Here is a 19,876-nt window from a genome sequence, read left to right on the forward strand (position 1 = left end):
ATGGTCTTTTTTTTTTTTTTTCATCCTTGAGCTCCTTGTGGTGGGTGACTTGTAACTTAAATTTTGAGTACTCCAACCTTTCAGATTGTCTCTACAATATCTCCAGCCATGATTTCTGACCTCAGTTTTCTTTATCTTTTCTTCTTTTTATGGAGGGGGGGTTATTTACAAGGTGGTCTCACTCTAGCCCAGGCTAACCTGGAATTCACTGGCTATTCTCCTACCTCTGCCTCCTAAGTGTTGGAATTAAAGGCGTACACCACCACACCTGCCTCCTGACCTCAGTTTTGTACAAAGCAGTATTCCTCAAAGTGTCATTTGAGGAATCCTTGCATAAAGAGCAACCAACCTATGCAATCAGCCTGAGAGGCAAAGCCAGGAGCAGAAAAAACTGTTGCAGCCATTAGCAATGTGTATGTCCCACCCTCAGCCTGAAAAGCAATGTCACAGCCTTTTACATGTATATGAGAACGTGGTGTGTTTGCATGTGCATATGAATGCTCTTATGTGTGAGGGCACATATATGTGCATGTGCACTTATGTGGAGGCCAGGGGTTGACTTCAGGTGTTTCTATCGATTGCTGTCCACTTATCTTATTGAGACAGTCTCTCACTTGAACCCAAAGCTCACCCATTTGGTGGATCCCCTGTCTCTACCTCCAGAGCACTGGAATGAAAGGCACACCATCCTACCTGTTTGGCATTTACATGGGTGCTGGCAATCTGAACTCAGGTCTTCACAGTTTTGGAGATGAGAAATGCTTCCAAGGTCCCATTTCTCTTCCTCACCAATTAGTTCCTGCTTAGGTTTGAATGAACTCAAGAACAGCAATTCTCCTTGCCACTGGTTCAGTCCATAGGAGATAAACTATCAGCAAGGCAAGCCAAGACACTGCTTTCAGCTCACAGAAACTGAGCTAGCAATTCAGCTGATGGTGCCCCCATTGAGTGCCCCTCTTGCCTTTGGGCCAGCTGTGTGGTCTTAGTCGGGAACCCATCATCAGTTTTTCCCATCTGGACTAGCAGCCTGTAATATACTGCTACAACAATATGACTTCTGTTTGGCTTGCCTTTGATCTCCACCCACATGGTTTCCAACATAGCTCCACCCTTAGGACTGTGGATTTCCATGTGGGAGTAATCTTTTTATCATGTGGAGATGTTCCACCTCCCCTTCAAATGGCTTCTTTTTTTAATTATGAGAGATTTATTTTAAGAGAGAATAGAAATAAGAGAGTCGGTGTGTGGGGGGGGGGGGAAGCAGACAAGATCTTAAGCTGAGAGGGCACACCCACCTCCCTGCAAACTGGAAGGGATCCCCAGAGAGAAAAATCTGAAATTCCCTAATGGCTTCTTTTCCTATGTCCACCCACGTTCCCACGCTAAGGAGAGCCCTTCTGCTCAAATGACTTCGGTCAAAGCTAATTGAGCTAGTATTTTAATTTGGGTTCTCTAAGAAGCAGAAAGTAAAGCAGGGATTCGTGTACAAGTAGTTTATTTAGAAGGCTATTAGGATTCTAAGATGTGTCAGTGATGAAAGGCAAAATGAAAAAGAAAGAAAAGCAAAATGAAATCAGAAGAAAGCCAATGCAGGAAGTGATGCAGGATGGATAACTGAAGCTCAACTTCACTGAAGAAGAGTATAGAACACAAGTCTTGATGTCATCCCATCAAAGGGGCAAAGAAATTAGGGTACTTGCACACTAATGCTTATTAGTCATTGGGCATTCATACCCAGACCTTCTAGCCAGCCACACTACCTAATCACAGCAGTGGCTAGCAAAGCTTATAAGCAAAGAGATGTAGGAGCTAGCAGTTAGAAAGATGCCAGCATGCACTGAAATATCAATGGCTAAGGGGTTACAGACACTAGCTATAACTAGATTCATGTCTCCTGACTAAAACAGAAAAAAAAAAAAAAACCTATCTATGATACAGTGTTAGTCAGATTTTCTTCACTGTGACCAAATAGCTGACATCAACAACTTAAGGAAAGAAAGATTTGTTTTAGCTCATGGTTTCAGAGGTTTTCATCAATCATAATAGAGAAGGGTGGCAGGACACAGCAGCTCACCACATAGCAGCTGTGAAATAGAGGGAGAATGCTTGTGCTAATGGCTTTTACTTTTCACCTTTTGTTCCCTCTGGGTCTCTATCCAATGGGATGTTGCTGTCCACATTCAGGTCATATCTTCCCCTTTAGTTAATCTTCTTTGGAAACACCTCATAGACACACCCAGAAGTATGCTTTACTAATATCCCAGGGAATTCTCAATCCAATTAATATTATCAAGCACAATCAAGCCCTTGTCAGCTTGACATTCAAATGTATCTCCTCAAACTCTAACATTCAATTCCTAGTCCCTATAAGACTCATGTCCATTTCAAAATTTAAAAAATGTGTTCAGTCTATCGCCAAGAGTCACCATAGTCTGGACACTTCCAACATGGCTCAAAAGCACAACTTCAAAGTCTCTACTGAGACTTAAGACAATCTCTTAGCATAGTCTTTACTGTTCAGACCCCTTCCCATTGGAATTCTGTTCCTCATATTCCCACTAGAGTCATCCATTAAGTTATCTTTATAGCATTCTGGGGCTTATCTAGCCCACTTCTCCAAAATTTTCCAAATTTCTCCTACAAACCAGTTCCAAAGATTTCTAATCCTATCATCAGGACTAGTTATACCAACAACCTCACTCCTAATACCAATTGTCTGTGTCAGACTTTTCACCACTGTGACACATTATCTCACATAAATACCTTAACAGTAAAAGGATTAATTTTGACTCATGGTTTGGGATGTTTTAGTACATCTTGGTGGGAGTGAATGTATCATAGCAGAGAAACTTGAATTTTAGCAGCCAGGAAGGAGAAAGCAAGTGAGTTACTGAGTGAGTAGAAAAGAAAGATAGAGAGAGGACCTACCAATACTAATGAGCTTTCTCTTTTTCTCCCTTTTATTCCATCTGAGCCCCAGCCTATTGGTTGGGTTGCCCATATTCAGGGTAGACCTTCCCCATAAATTAATCTCTGAAAATATCCTCATAGACATACCCAGATGTGTGGTTTAAAAATCACCTAGTGGGGCTGTAGAGATGGCTTAGCAGTTAAGCACTTGCCTGTGAAGCCTAAGGATCCTGGTTCAAGGCTCAATTCCCCAGGACCCACATGAGCCAGATGCACAAGGGGGCGCACACGTCTGGAGTTCATTTGCAGTGGCTGGAGACCTTAGCACATCCATTCTCTCTCTCTCTCTCTCTCTCTCCCTCTCCCTCTCTCTCTCTTGCTCTCTCTCTCTCTCTCTCCCTCTGGCTCTCAAATAAATAAAATAAACAAAAAATCACCTAGTGATTCTCATTCCAATCAAGTTGACAATCAAGATCAACTATCATATACACAGCCTCAAAAAAAAAATTACAGCGAAGTATCTTAGTCAATTTGTTCTACCATAACAAAGTAGTTTATACCCATTGTATTAGTTGCTTTTTAAAAAAAATTACTTATTTGCAAGAGAGAGAGAAAAAAGTGGAAGACAAAAAGAGATTAAGTATAGGTGTCCCAGGGCCTCCTGGCACTGCAAACAAACTCCACTTTGTTTGTGCCACTTTGTACATCTGGGTTTATGTTGGTACTGGGGAATCAAACTTGGTTCCTTAGGCTTTGCAAATAAGCACCTTTAACTGTTGAGCCATCTCTCCAGCCCTGTATTAGCTACTTTTTTGTGGCTATGTTCAGACACCTGACAGGAAGCAACTTAAGGGAGGAAGTGTTTATTTGGCTCACAGTTCTAGTGGATCCATTCCATCATGGCAAGAGAGGCAAACAGCTAGCTGCATTGCATCCTCAGGCAGGAAGTAGAAAGTGAGCAGTACTGGCACACAGCTTGCTATCTCCCTTTTATTCAGTCTGGAACCCCGGCCCATGGAATGTGACTCTTTCCATCTCAATGAACCTAGTCTAGAAATTCCCTCACAGACATATGCAGAGTTTGCTTTCGTGGTAATTCTAAGTCTCATCAAGTTGGCAAGATTAAGTGTCATACCCATAATTTATAAAGAGTTTTCTCACAGTTCCGGAATCTATCCAATGCCAAGGTACCAACTGATTCAGTGTTTGTGAGAGCTCATCTCTGTTTCCAAGATGGTGCTTCTTGGTGTGTCCTCACAAAGAGAAATGAAGCCACTCCTGCAAGCCCTGTGATAAAGGATCAAACTCCATCTCAAGAGCAGAACTTTCATTACATAATCTACTCTTAGGGAGTTCACTTATAACCATTACTATATTCCCCATTGAGTTTCAACATAGTAATCTTGGGAGACACATTCAAACTGTGGCACCAAGAGATAAAAAAATTTCAGATAGCCAGGTGTGGTGGCACATGCCTTTAATCCCAGCACTCGGGAGGTAGAGGTAGGAGGAGTGCCGTGAGTTCGAGACCACCTTGAGATTACATAGTAAATTCCAGGTCAGCCTGGGCTAGACTGAGACCCTACCTTGAAAAGTCAAAGAGGAAAACAAAAAGAAACTTCAGCTACATGATATGATTGCTTGGACTGAGATACTTCATCTGCTGAGATGAAGCAGCCTTTTTTAGCTACATGAAGGAGTAAACAGGAAAGACATCCATCTGTGAAGTCATAGAAAATACCTGGGAGATGAGCATAGGAGTGAAGAAAGAAATAAGAGGCCATGTCATGTCAAGATAGAGAAAGAGGTCAGCGGCCTTGGAGCCCATCAGTTTGTTAGCAGGGCTTCATCCTATATGAAACCCCTGAATATTTTTAATAAACATCTCTTCAATTGAGCCAATTTAAGTATGCTATTTCCAACCAAAGAGCTTTCATGAATACAGATAACCCACAGAATCTGTGACTATCTCAAAAGGGTGTGGTTTGGATATATATTCTGTATACAAGTACAAAGATTTCTAAGACTCAAGGCTGTCCCTAATACTTCTTTCAAGCCTTTTCTAAAATTAATTCTATAATGCAATTCTTCATAATACCACGTCCATGACCCCTACATGCCTTGCTGCAATGTCCTTATGAGAAGCCTTTCCTCAGTAGCCCTATCCTGCAATGGCAGTGCGTTAAAGCAAGATCTTCATCGCGTGAGCACATTACGTATGTGAACAATCCATTGCCAACTGTGATCCCGCTGGCAGTTTTCCATTGCCTGAGCAGAGGGTCTCTTTTCTGCTGCTTCTTAACAGCCATCATGGTGGAAGACAGTTGATGACGTTATCCTCAAATGCCATAGATCACATGGTTATCCAGACTCAGGAGGAACAGGAAGGGCCATCGGAGTGCACAGTCAGTTTTCTGGAGGATATTTGATGCATTGTTTTAACAGATCTTAGGACTCAAAAGCAAAGCCATAATTCTTTGCAGCCTGTGGTTTGCTGACGCAAACAGCTCAGCACCCAATTTCTAGGGCCTAGGCTTTTAAAAAAAATAATTTTACCATATTATAAATTGATTATATTCATTCATTCATTCATTTGAGAAAGAGGTAAAGAGCAAGAGAGAGAGAGAAAGAGAATGGGTGCACCAGGGCATCTAGCCACTGCAAATGAACTCCACACATATGCACCACCTTGTGCATCTGGCTTTACATGGGTACTGGGGAATTGGACCTGGATCCCTTGGCTTGGCCAGTAAGTGCCTTAACTGCTATATCATCTCTCCAGCCTCGGCCTAGGGTTTTTAATTTTATTATTTTTATTCTAGATAAAGATCCTTATCTGTCAATTCCAATAACCTGTTCCTAGCCTTGACCCAAACTCTGTCCTGTCATCTAAGCCAAAAGCTCTTCATGAAGTCAGATTTTTGTGTTTTATTTTTTTCCAATTTGCAAATGTAGCACTGTGGTAATACAAGTTCTTTTACTTGGCTGGAAATTCTGCCTTAACAGCATTTAATTAATGCATTACCTTAGGACTTTGAAATATTTCTTGGAAGAAGGTGGGAAATTAATACAAAACTAAATAAATAAGCATTTTCTTTTTTTAAAGCCAGTATTTTTGACATGCAGCAAATGCTTACCATAGTAAAAAAAAAAAAAAAAAAAAAAATCAATTCACTGGCACCCACACTGACAAAAATCCCGAAGCAATTGGGATGTGTTTCGAACACTGAGCTTTTATGTAAAATATATATATATATATATATATATATATATATATATATATATATATATATATATATATACACACACACATACACACAAACAAAACAAACAGAACAACTCCTTAAAGTAGACTGGTGCTCTTGAATTATTTAGTGTTTTTTTCATCTTTTTTTAAAATTATAAAATCAACAAATATTTAAGATGATTTTAAAGTTGATATAAAGAACAAACTAATGTTCCTACTGGAAATATGCTGTGAGTGTTGTAGATATTTTTGCAAATATAAAAATGTATTGCTGTAATTTGGATCAAAAATATTCCTTAAAGTCCCATATGTCCCATAGGCTTGGTCCCTAAGGTGGTGCTATTGAGAAGTGGGGAAATCTTTAAGAGGTGGAGCCTCATGAAAAGTCTTTAAGTCATTGGATGCATGCCTTCGGACAAGGTAGTAGGGACCTGTTCCCCTCCTCTTCTTTTCCCTTGGCGTGAGGTAAGTGGTTTTGCTCCACACACTCCCACTGTGAAGTACTGCCTCACACAAAGCAACGGGCCAAATGGAACCTCTAAGTCTGTGAGCCAAAATAAACCTATTCTCACATGTATTGGTTAGGATAGCAAAGAATATATATATATATATATATATATAATAAATTTTGTTGATTATACTTAGTTATATTGATTAACCATTAAAAATAACATATATACATTTGGGCTGGGCATGGTAGCACACGCCTTTAATCTCAGCACTCGGGAGGCAGATGTAGGAGGATTGCTGAGAGTTCAAGGCCGTCCTGATACTACAGAATGAATTCCAGGTCAGCCCGGGGTAGAGTGAGACCCTGCATTAAAAAAGCAAACAAATAAACAAAAATACACACACACATTTGAATCCATATAACTATGTTTTTCTTTTAAATCTAAACTTCCACGTGGAAAAATGTTGATATTCAGTCTATAATCCTGAAATTATAAAATAATTCACCAAACATTCACTGATGTATAGCCTTCTGTAAAGAATTAGCTTTTTCTGCATAACAAACTCCCTAATAACTCAATAAATTAAAACAATCTCACTTCTTTGGCTCAAGGGCCAATGGAAAGCCAAACATGGTCACACATGCCTATAATTCCAGTACTCAGGAGGTTGAGGAAGAGGCTCATGAGTTTGAGGCCAGCCTTGGCCTATCTCAAATCAGCCTATCCCAAAAAAGACAGGGGTTAGTGCAATGGCTATTTGGGCTGAGATCAGCTGGTCTCAGGCAAGTTCAATTGCATGTCCATTGCACTGGCTGCCAAGGCAACCGAGGTCACAGGGGTGACTAGGCCACAGGTGTCTCATTATCAAGCAAACTAGAGAGGGCTCATTCACATGACAGTGCCCAAAGGCAATTTGTTCTGCTAAAGTATATCTTGGGTCTAGAAATGAGAATGATCTCAGAGAGACACTGAGCTCCTTCAGAGTGGCCCCGGAGTGGCTGAGAGGCCGCCAAAGGGGCGTGGGGAGGGGATCCAACCAGACAAGGTGCACCCTAGCAGGTGACATCACAAAGGGTACAGATAGTTTTCATGCCACCATTGGATCGCCTTTGCAACACGTGGTCAGATTTCGCTTTTGTTGGTGCTGTTCAGCAAAGACGCTATGAGGCAGGTGCTAGTGACTAAGTACTCATGGAACCTGTACCTTCCCACCAACCAGAGCCAGCCTCTCACCAGAGGCTTCCCTCCCACCTGAGACTTGGTCACCCACTGGAGCTTAAAAGCTATGATAATTTATACAGACTGCTCACTCTAAGATCTAGATTCACGTAGGAGGCAATCATTTCAGTATGTCTCTGAGACTTTCTAGACTAAGTTAGTTGAGATGGGAAGATCCACCCTGTGGGTGACACCATTTTATGGGCTGAGGTTCACAGCTGAATAAAAGAGAGAAAGCAAGCTGATTATCAGCATCTATTGCTCTCTCCTTTCTGACTCCAGATGCAGTGTGACCTCACACTCCTGCTGCCCTGAATATCCAGTGATGATGGACTGTATTCTCAAACGGAGAGCCAAAATGAATGGTTCCTTCCTTGCATTGCTTTTCCATTATTTTGTCACAGAAACAAGGAGAGTAACTAATACAGGAGCATTGGAAGTTGGGAACTCAAAACTACGGTTTCGATTTTGGATTTGGTTTGGTTTTTAATCTCTAAATCACTCAGTCTACATGACGAAATAGGTCAAACTTTCTACAATTTAGTACAATAGAACTTAGGTTAATTTCAATTCAACTTCATAGAATTTTTTTTAATTTATGCACCTAATTCAGTAATTGTGTAATTTATGCTAAAACCCTTTCATTTCCTAATCCTGCCAATCTTCTGTTAGACTTGGAAGAAGAGCCATCTGTTCATTCCTTAAACAATTATTTGCTAACTAATTGTGATGTAATCAATGGAAAGAAAATAATTTTGATCACTAGTGTGTTGAGTGTGTTTAATGATGGTTTCAAAAAGTCAAGTTCATTTTTAACAGTATCCTTATACTTCAGGAAGATTCTAGCATTTTGTCACGTGAGATAATAACCCATTAAACAGAATAAGGGAACCCAAGTGACCAAAGCAAAGAAGTGACTCAAAAGCAAAGATCAGTGTGATAAAGTTCCTGTAAGCCACAGCTGCCTTCCCCACAATCAAAGAGATGGCCACTGGATCTGCTTTGCACACTGTGACCAAATTTGCGTTTTGTTGACTGTGATCAATACTGATGTCATTGATCTCTGCCCACTTCAGAACCCATCTGTGGATCTCCACTGATTGGCACTGTGGTTTTTGCTTCTTAGTGAAACCTCAATAGGTGAAACAGAAGAACAAGGAGCTTGCCACTTGGTTTCCTGTCCCTTTGTATTGGCTAGGTTTGAGTTGGATCTGAGATAAACCTAACATAACACGCAGAAAGGATTTAAAGTCTTGCTAACTTAAAAGAAATCCATAATACTCATGGCATGCTGGCACATTCCATGTGGTCAGGGACCTGGGGTACTCCTCTCATATTACTCTGCCATGAGCGACTTCCCATGTCACTTCGGAATGAAAATTCTGCTGCACCCAGCAAGCTATAAGAATTGAATAAGTTTCTGTTCATTGGGAAAATTTCAAAATCTTCATCCTGGTATCCAAGATCCCTCATAAAATTGCATCTTTCTTTTGTGGCCTCCCATCTCTCAAGCCCTCTCAACTCTCATGGCTATCATGAGTCTTCTTGTGCCTGTATAAACATTTGGTATACATCTATAAAGCCATCAAAACCACTGTCTAGAGATCTTGCTCACTCTAGCATGACACTCTCATACCTCCTCTTTAACCTCGACTTGTTATCTATGGAGCCATAATAGGCATTCCACAAACTCTCTTCACATCCCTGGGGACAAGATGGAGAAATCAAAAGTAGATGGTAAATATATTAGATGAACTCCTGATTTTTAATATGCCAGACACAAGGAAGGCAGAATAATGCCCCTCTGGCAACAGAGAGGACAGTCTCTAAGAGTGGGATGTGGGGATCTATTTATCAAGTCAATTCAATGTTGTTATCATTGACAACCAATAAGAAATGGTGACATCATAATGAAAATTTCAGCTGATATAAGACGTGAAAGAAGAAAGGCTAGAGATTCCATCATACTTGAATATTTTGGGGACCTGATTCCATCAAGATAAAATTAAATAGGAATAAATGTAATGTCCTGCATTTGGCTCTGAGGGGTCAATGGCATAGGTCCAAAGGTTGGCAAAGCATACATAAAAACTTTCCATTTCTACTTCACAGCAAGTTTGCTGGAAGATATCAATATGGCTATCTAAAAGGGTCATTAAATTTTCGGGTGATTTAATAGAAACATAATGTCCAGAAAAAGAGAGGAAATAATGTAGTGCTCTTTTGCTCTGATCCAATCAAATCTATGGCAGGTGTATGAGTGGCCCTCTACTATCCGTGCCCTTTGACATGTCACTTTAAAGGCTCTCCTACAAAAGAGTCAGAGTTCCCTTCTTACTTGCCCTTAGGTTTAGCTATGAGACTTATGTTAGACATCTGGACATGGCCAAAAAATAAGAAAAACAAGCTGGGCGTGGTGGTGCACACCTTTAATCCCAGCACTTTGGAGGCAGAGATAGGAGGACTGCCGTGAGTTTGAGGCCATCCTGAGACTCCATAGTGAATTATAGGTCAGCGTGAGCCAGAATGAGACCCTACCCCCCAAAAACCAAAAAAAAAAAAAAAAATTAGAAAAATGTTTGCTCAGTTGGACTTGCTCTCTTTTGTACCTGCTGTTCTTATGAGAAGAACATTTGGAAGTTAGCTGTTATGGCTTGGATAGGAAGTGTCCACCACAAATGATTCATATCAAAGACTTGGTCCCCAGCCAGTGGGGCCAATCATAGAGAGGTGATTGGATCCTGAGGGCCTTGTCTTCCTCAGTGGATTAATCAATCGGTAGATTTGGAATTTGATGGATCTTTGGCAAGTAATGAAGACCTTTAGAGGTGAATCCTAGCTGGAGGAACTAGGTCAATTGGAGCATAGCTTTGAAGAGTATTTTATCTCAGGACTCTCTCCATCTGTCTCTGCATTCTGGCCACCATAAGATGAGCATTCCCATACACCATGAAGTTCTGCCTCACCATGCCCCAGAATCAACAGCACTAGCTGACCATAATCAGAAACCGTGAACAAGAATAAATCTTTTCCCTTTTCAATTATTTTTCTTAGGTATTTGTCATAGTGATGAAAAACAATAGACTACCCCACTGGTCCTATGTGGAGATGAAAGGCACATAATATAGATTGAATGGTCTAAATCAAGCCCAGCCTAGATCAGTTGACCCCAGAATGTGAAGGAGTACAGTCAAGATGCACAAAATTGAAAATTGTCCAGCCAAGCCTACTCTGGAGAGATGGTTCAGTGGAGAAAGAACTAGACATGCAGGCATGAAGACCTGAGTTCAGATCCTCAGCACCCACATAAAATCTGTGCATGGTGGTTATAAACCTATAATCCTAGCCCTAGGGATGCAGAAACAGGAGAATCCCCAAGATATGCTGATCACATGATTCCCTGAGCCTAGGGTTCACTGACAAACCTTGTCTCAAAATAAAAAAGGAGGCTGTAAAGATGGCTCAATGAAACTTATAAAGCTCTATGGCCTGGGTTCAATTTCCCCAGTACCCACATAAAGCCAAATGCATAAAGTGGTACATGTGTGTGGAGTTCATTTGCAGTGCTAAGAGATCCTGACACATTCATACTCTCTCTCTCTCAATCTCTCTCTCTCTCTCTCTCTCATCAATCAGTAAATAAAATGTGTTTTTTTTAAAGATAGTGATTGAAGATCAGACTATAGCTTTTACACACACACATGTACACATAGACAAACACACAACACACACACACATCATGAGGGGAAAAAAAAGAGTTTCCAAGCTTCATGAGCTAAAAATTGCTTACTGCTGTGGCTGTTATGCAGCACTAGCTAGCTGAAATAAGACCTGTGTGCATTGACTAGGGACATTGAAAACTCGAATATATTCAAAGGAGGACAGTAAAAACCATGAAGGCTCGCAAGGCCACAGGATACAAGGAACAGTTGAAGATACCAGTAACCATTCATGACGAAAGAAGCCAGAGACTTATGGAGAACACAAGCATGTTTTCCAAATATGTGAGAATGGCAATAGGAAAGAGGAGCTGAGTATTGCCATGGTGCAAATGTGTCTGCCCATATTGAGGATGAAAATATCAAAGGCTTTCTTTAAAAGATGAGGCTGTCATAGTCAGCTCCTTGTTGCTGGGATAAATATCTAACCAGACACAGTTTATAGGAGGAATGGGCTTATTTCAGCTTACAAGCCCAGGGCAAGTTATTCAATGACAGAAGAAGCTGCTTACTTCCATATATCCAAGCAGAGAGAACAACTTCAGCAAAACATGGGAAAAACAAATCCCATCAGAACACAAATTAAAAGCTTAGTAAGGGGCTGGAGAGATGGCATAGAGGATAGGACATTTGCCTGCAAATCCTAAGGACCCAGGTTCAATTCTCCAGTACACACATATGCCAGATACACAAGGCAGTGCATGCACTGGAGGTTGTTTGCAGTTGTTGGAGACCCATTCTCTTCCTCTCTCCCTCTCTCTCAAATACCATATTTTTTAACAACAGAGTAAGCTTAGTAAAACACTTGAGTCTACGGAGAATATACTTTCACATTCAAACCACCACAGAGGCCTTTACAAAATGATTAAGTCATTGCAATAGAACCCTTGTAGGTAGGGTTGAGCCCTTATAAAAGGGCTGGAGAGAGAGTTTGCTGTCTTCTGCTATTCTTCTAGTTAAGGATACAGCGATGTCAGCACCTTCACCTTGGCCTTCCCAGCCTCAAGGACAGTGAGGGGGGAGTTGCTGCTGTTGACGCTTGCTCCATCTCACCTATTTTGTTAGCATGAATGGACTGAGACAACATTATACTTCTTAACATTTAGAGTCCTAAGAAATTGTGAGAATGGATACACCCTGGATTCCATCTTTCATGCTGACCTAAGTTGAAGCAAGTGTTCAGAAGCGATGGATTCTTTGGTGGAGATATACAAGCAGAAGTGACAGATTCCCCAGGCAGGTTTGTCCAAGAGGACACTCAAAGGTGGAGAGATATCATCAAAGGCTCTTCTGACCTTGAAATATTTTAAGAGACCACTATCTGTCCCCCAAAATATGTGCCTCAACTGCTGTCTTCCCCAAAATGTTTATTATGCTGTCACTCTCTTTGTTGGACCTTGGCTTCTTAGCTCTGTAAAGGACATCCCTCCTGGGCCATATTGGCTGCTGGGTTCCACAATAGCACATTCTCATTATTGCATCTGAGGGTTAGGGGTCTCACCTTCCATGATAAGATTGGCATGTACCCTGGATCCATGTTGGAGAACAGCTCCTGTGGTTTCCCTGGCTACTAGAGAGAATCTGTATTTGGTTTGTCTGTTTGGTATGTGTAGCATATGTGATATGTATGAGCATGGTGTATGCATATCTGTGTGCAGATGCGTACACCTTGTGCACACATATATGGAAGCCAAAGAAAGACATCGGGTGTCCTCCTCTATCACCATCCTGCTTTATTTCCCTGTGACAGAGTCTCTCACTGACCCTTAAGCTCACTGCACAGCCCCAGTGACTCTTTTGTCTCCATCCCACTCAATGCCTGTAGTTACAGGCATGCACAGACATGCTAGAATTTAAAAAAAATAAAATAAAAGTAAGCCAGGTGTGATGGCGCATGCCTTTAATCCCAGCACTCAGGAGGCAGAGGTAGGAGAATCCCCATGAGTTTGAGGCCACCCTCAGATTACATAGTTAATTCCAGGATAGTCTAAGGTAGAGGGAAACCCTACCTTGAAAAACAAATAAAAAAATTGCTTTGATTGATTTATTGGCAAGCAGTGAGACATATAGAGAAGACAGACAGAGAAAATGGGCGTGTCAAGGCTTCTAGCCACTGCAAATGAGCTCCAGGGGCATGTGCCACTCTGTGCATCTGGCTTTATGTGGGTATTGGGGAATCAATCCCTGGTCATTGGGCTTTGCAGGCAAGTGCCTTAACCACTGAGCAATCTCTTTAGCCCCCATGCCAGGATTTTTGACAGGGTTGCTAGGGATCAACCCAGGTCCTCATGCTTGCACAACAAGTGCTCTTATTCTCTGAACCATCTCCCAACATGCCTGCCCAATCTGTTTGTGCCAGCCCCTATTCCTACCATCTATAATCTGTGACAATCTCTCTAACCATACCACTCCTCACCGTGGGTCAGTCAGAGCCCTCAAGCACGTCCTTCTTCCCCAGCTCAAACCTGGTGAACAATGGCTCTGCTGTTCTGTTATTGTTGTTGTTTACTTGTTTGTTTCTGGTGCTGGGAATAAAAACAAAGCCTTTCACATAACAGGTAAGTACCCTGTCACTAAGCTACACCCTCGGCCTTAAGGATGACTTCTCATAGTAGTGGCCAATAACTTAGCACAAATAAAAGACACCAATTTCTCTCCCATCTCCTAGGAGCAGGCGGATTGGAGTGTTGTCTCCTACCCCAGAAAAAATCACAACCGACCTTGTACCTTGGGGAAAAAATTCACGATGGCTCCCAATTTCCTTTGGGAACCAGCCTCCTGTGGGTAACTCTAGACCATTTTTACTCTCATAAACAAGGATTTAAATAGAGTGGGACACACTAGATGTGACTTAGTGCCTCTGACAACAACCCAAACAGGCAGCTAAAAACAAAAATATTACTCAACACTTTGATATTTCCAAATAATCCCACCTGCTCAGCAGTGGGTGGAAGTAGTCCTCAGCCTGGTCTTTTCAAAGGTTTTCTTTTTCTTTCTTTCTTTCTTTTTTTCTTTTTCTGCACTAACAGTAGGGGAAAGTCAGGGTAGGGAGAAAGACGCAGTGCCCAAATTAGCAGCACAGCTCCTGTCAAGCATGTTCCTGTGAGAAGCAAAGCCCAGTGGTCACAGCGAGTATATGGCCCCAGCTTGTCACAGCTATTGATTGACTGCTTGCAATATTGCAGGTGATTTAAAGAGTTCTCCGCTACCTTGTTTGTTTAATGTCACCTCCATATGAGAATGTCAGCCTATGACATGTTTGACTTCTATGCAGGACAAATGCCAAGCCACGTGCCGATGTGCCCCCCCACATCGATTGTTTCTCCCCCTCAGTAACAATAATGATGACAACAGTTTCCAAATGCTTAATTTAAAAGAGGCTCTGGCTAATTCTTGCTACTCTCCTTATCAGTGGCCTCGCATGACTCTGGCACGGGGCCAAGAATGCTTATGCTGTTTGTTTCTTCTTCTCTAGGCTTATGAAATCTTGCGATTTCATGTCACACTTAGTGGCACTTGGAGCTCTGCTTTGCAAGTGGGAGGTGGGAGGGGCAGGGCTGAGACTCGGAGGGGAGCCCAAGCTGTCTGTGGACAGCTCAACACACACACAGACTAGAAATTAAAGGCACAGGGGCAGGAAACATAGCCAAAGATGGCAGAAAACAAAAAGAGAAAACAAAACCAAAATCAGAGATGGGGCTGGAAAAGCAAGAATCGGAGCTGCAGAAAGAGGGTGTGGCTGAGGAGGAGGAAGAGCAGGAAGGAGAGATGAGAAGGAGGTGTGTGAAGAGAAGAAAAGGAGGGCAAGAAAACCAATAGAGCAGAGAAGAGGCTGGAAAATGAAACAAAAGAAAGTAAAGAAGGGCTGGAAAGGCCCTGGCATACCCGTTCTCAATCTCTCTCCTGCTGCTGCTGCTGCTGCTTTCTGTCTCCCTTTCAAATAAAGAAAGAGAAAGAAGAAAAAGAAAGAAAGAAGAAAAGAAACAAAGAAGGAAGGAGAAAGAAAGAAGGAAAGAAAGAAAGAAAGAAAGAAAGAAAGAAAGAAAGAAAGAAAGAAAGACAGACAGACAGACAGACGGGCGGGCTGGAGAGATGGCTCAACAGTTAAAAGTGCTTATTTGCAAAGTCTGACAACAGAGTTTGAATCCCCCAGTATCCACAAAAAGCCAGATGCATAAAATGGCACATGCATATGGAGTTCATTTACAGTGGCAAGAGGCCCTGGCATGCCCATTCATTCTCTCTTTCTCCCCCTCCCACCTTCCTTCCTTCCCTCTCTCTCTCCCCTTGTAAACAAATAAATCAATAAGTAATACCAACAAACTGGAAGAGCATGAGAGGAGAGAAAGGATATAGGAAAAAAGAGATGACAGTAAAAAAAAAAAAAAGAGAAGGAAGGACATGAGGAAATAGGGGAAAGGAGAAGAGAGGAAGCAGCAGCTGTGGGCAAGAGAGAGACACTGGCCAGCAAAGGGCAGCATAGCCACTAAGTGCTTACTGTATGGAATGACCCCTTCCAAATGCATGCTGGAATGTCATTGCCATTCTAATAAGCATCAAAAAGTAGGGCCATCTAGAAGTGACTTGACATTGAGGCTCCTCCTTCATGAATGGAATGAAGATACTAGTTTGGGATTGGGCTAGTTTATAAGACTGAGTTTCTTATAAAAAGATGAGTTTGCCACAGTTTCTGTTGTCTCTGGTATGTTTGCTTGCCCTTCTACCACCCAATAACATAGCATAGAGACCCACACCCGCTACTGATGGCTTGCTCTGGGGCTTCCCAGACTCCACTGTCCATGAACTAGGTCAACTTCTAGTCTTTACCAATGATATTCAGCAGCAAACAGACTAAGTGTCCAAGGAACACCTATCCATAGATATGACTAAATCTTTTTGACAGAGGAAATAAAAACACACTCTAAACTAAGCTGGCATGTTGTTGAAACATCATGAATGCTTGAGAACAGATGTAAGAAGAAATTAAGTTCAGATTTAAATTCAAGATAGTTTATGATTTCTAAAGTAATATCTTCAGATTCAGCTATAAAACAAAACCAAACAAGGTCTTCATCTGTGACTAGGCCAATAGCTCTCCACCAGTGGCAACAGCAACCTCTGACAAAGGCAGATTCCGAAGGCCACACCCTGACCTAGGCAATGAGAAATGCTGGAGAAGGACCAGTGATGCTTTAGCCAATCCCTCATATGTGAGAAACGCTGGTGGCAGCCCAACACTGTCCTGTACAAGAGCCACTAATAGGTAGCCAGTCACTTAAATGGATTACAACACAATGATATGTGCATTTGCGGTAGGTCAGCAGCTGCTTCCCTTCAGCTCATGTGGGGCAGATGGTGGAGAATACTGGGGAGAACCAGGATAGATCAAGACATCAAGAACAGAAAGCCAACTGTCTACCAGGAGATGGGTCACCTCCACCTCATCTGCCAGGCCCAGAAGTTATTAGAGAGGAAATGGTCACACAAAGTGACACAAACAGTGCTTTCACGACTAGCCTGAAAACTAGCTCCAGGGAATTGGCCAAGACACCGTGGTCACTCAAACCTAACCAAAAAAGAGATCCTAGCCCGGCGTGGTGGTGCAGGCTTCTAATCCCAGCCCTTGGGAGGCAGAGGTAGGAGGATTGCTGTGAGTTCGAGGCCACCCTGAGACTACATAGTGAATTCCAGGTCAGCCTAGGCCAGAGCAAGACCCTACCTCAAAAAGCAACAAAACAAAACAAGATCCTGAGGCTGCAGAGAAAGCAACACTAAATCAGATTCCTATCAAGCCCACCAAGGCTAAGGGAACATTGCAGAAGAGGGGATGGGGGAATAACCTAGGGCATTGTGTCCCCTCCCCAGAGACTGACTAAGGTCTCTTGGTCCCCACAACGAATACCAATAACTCCATCAAAGTAGTCCTTCAGCAAAATTGGGGCAGAGGTGAGGGGTTCTAAGAGTACAACCTTTTGATTAAAAAATTCACTAGGGCTGGAGAGATGGCTTAGCCATTAAGTGCTTGCCTGTGAAGCCTGAGGACCCCGGTTCAAGGCTCGATTCCCCAGGACCCACGTTAGCCAGATGCACAAGGGGGCACATGCATCTGGAATTCGTTTGCAGTGGCTGGAGGCCCTGGCGCACCCATTCTCTCTCTTTCTCTCTCTGCCTCTTTCTCTCTCTGTCTGTCTCTCTCAAATATATAAAAATGAACAAAATTTAAAAAAAAATTCACTAAATACTTTTCAAAATGAGTCACATCAAAATAATATCAAAATTTTAAAAAGAAAGGAAGGGAGGAGGTTACTTAATAGGTTGGTATTGTATATATGTAAGTAGAATGATTGAGATGGGGAGGGGATATGATGGAGAATGGAATTTCAAAGGGGAAGGGGTAGGGAAAGTATTACCATGGAATATTTGTTATAATCATAGAAAATGTTAATAAAAATTTGACAAAAAAAAATTTTAGTTCCTCGGTCACACCAGGCATTTCCTAGTACTTAGTAGCCATATATGACCAGTTCCTGCCATACTGGACAGGACAGACAGAATGTTCTGTCACTATAAGAAGTCTAGAATTTTGTTCACTGTGTCTTGATCATCTTGAAACAGCCAACAAGATGTAGACTAAGGAAGATGCTTTCTACCTTACACCTCTCCACAGAGGAGACCAGAAGTGGAGCTGCAGAAAAGGGCATGTCTGGCCCCCCCTTCCCCTTCCCCGGGGTCCGGGGGTGACATTGCACCGCCCCCTCGCGGGGTTGCATCTCCAGCCCACGCGGACCCCCCCCCCCCCCCCGCCAACAAACCCAACCAGCTGGCACGCTGCTGCCTTTCGCCTGTCTGGATTGGGGCTCCATCCCGCCCCCTGCCCCCATTCCCACCCCGGGCCGCCCAGCCATAGGGGCTGCGGTGTTTTTCGGATGCACTTTCGTGGCGTTCGGCCCTGCCTTCACGCTCTTCTTGATCACTGTGGCTGGGGACCCTCTTCGCGTTATCATTCTGGTCGCCGGGGCATTTTTTTGGTTGGTCTCCCTCCTCCTGGCTTCTGTGGTCTGGTTCATCTTGGTCCATGTGACAGACCGCTCAGATGCCCGGCTCCAGTATGGCCTCCTGATTTTTGGTGCTGCCGTGTCCGTCCTTCTATAGGAGTTGTTCTGCTTTACCTACTACAAGCTACTTAAGAAGGCAGATGAAGGGTTAGCCTCGCTGAGTGAGGACGGAAGATCACCCATCTCCATCCGCCACATGGCCTATGTTTCTGGTCTGTCCTTCGGTATCATCAGGGGTGCCTTCTCTGTTATCAATATTCTGGCTGATGCACTTGGGCCAGGTGTGGTTGGGATCCATGGAGACTCACCTTATTACTTCTTGACTTCAGCCTTTCTGACAGCAGCCATTATCCTGCTCCATACCTTTTGGGGAGTTGTGTTCTTCGATGCCTGTGAGAGGAGACGGTACTGGGCTTTGGACCTGGTGGTTGGGAGTCACCTACTGAGATCAGGACTGACCTTCCTGAACCCCTGGTATGAGGCTAGCTTGCTGCCCATCTATACAGTCACTGTTTCCATGGGGCTCTGGGCCTTCTTCACAGCCCGAGGCTCCCTCCGAAGTATCCAGCGAAGCCTTTCCTGTAAGGACTGACTACCTGGACTGATCGCCCGACCGATCCCACCTTCCTGTCCACTGCCCATGATTGAACCCAGCCCCAGCCTGGGTCTCTTGTCTCCTCGGTGATGTGTCCTTTGCTTTGTCCATTCGTGTGACCTCTCGCGTGTTAAGTAAGCTTCACCAGGAGCAGCCTGGGCGCAGCCAGTCGTGGCCTGGTGGGCTTGAACCTGCACTCACTCCCTGCCATACGGGACCCGACCCCTTTGTTGTCCAGGTCTCCCCGTGTGTCATTGCTCTCGTCCGGTCCACGAACTCACCCCCCTTCCCCTCTGCAGGCCGACGGCAGGAGGACAGTCGGGTGATGGTGTATTCTGCCCTGCGCATCCCACCCGAGGACTGAGGGAACATGGGGGGGAGGACCCCTAGGCCTGGGGTGCCCTCCCCATCTACTTCTCCATCTCGAGTTCTGGACAGCGCAGGTTGTAAGGAAAAGGGACGTAGTTTAGCCATGGCCCTTGGAGATGCAATTAATGGACGCTCAAGGGTAGACGAGCTTTGAGTTTCCCAGTATCCCTGCCCAGACTGGACATCCTGGTCTTTTTCTCAGGTCTGAAGGGAACCTTTTTTTTTTTTTTTTTTTTTTGGTATGATAAAGACCCCAAACTGCCTTTTATTTTATTTTTTTTAAGCGTGGGGTGGCGGGGAGGGGGAGAAGG

General features: G+C 43.2%; 1 pseudogene; it reads left to right on the forward strand.

Annotated features, from left to right (window-relative positions):
- The window catches only part of LOC101600164, a 35,619-nt pseudogene extending 16,059 nt beyond the window's left edge, over positions 1–19,560 (forward strand).
- The last annotated feature ends 316 nt before the right edge of the window (positions 19,561–19,876 follow it).

This window comes from Jaculus jaculus, chromosome X, assembly GCF_020740685.1.
Source record: "Jaculus jaculus isolate mJacJac1 chromosome X, mJacJac1.mat.Y.cur, whole genome shotgun sequence".
Classification (NCBI taxonomy): Eukaryota; Metazoa; Chordata; class Mammalia; order Rodentia; family Dipodidae; genus Jaculus; species Jaculus jaculus.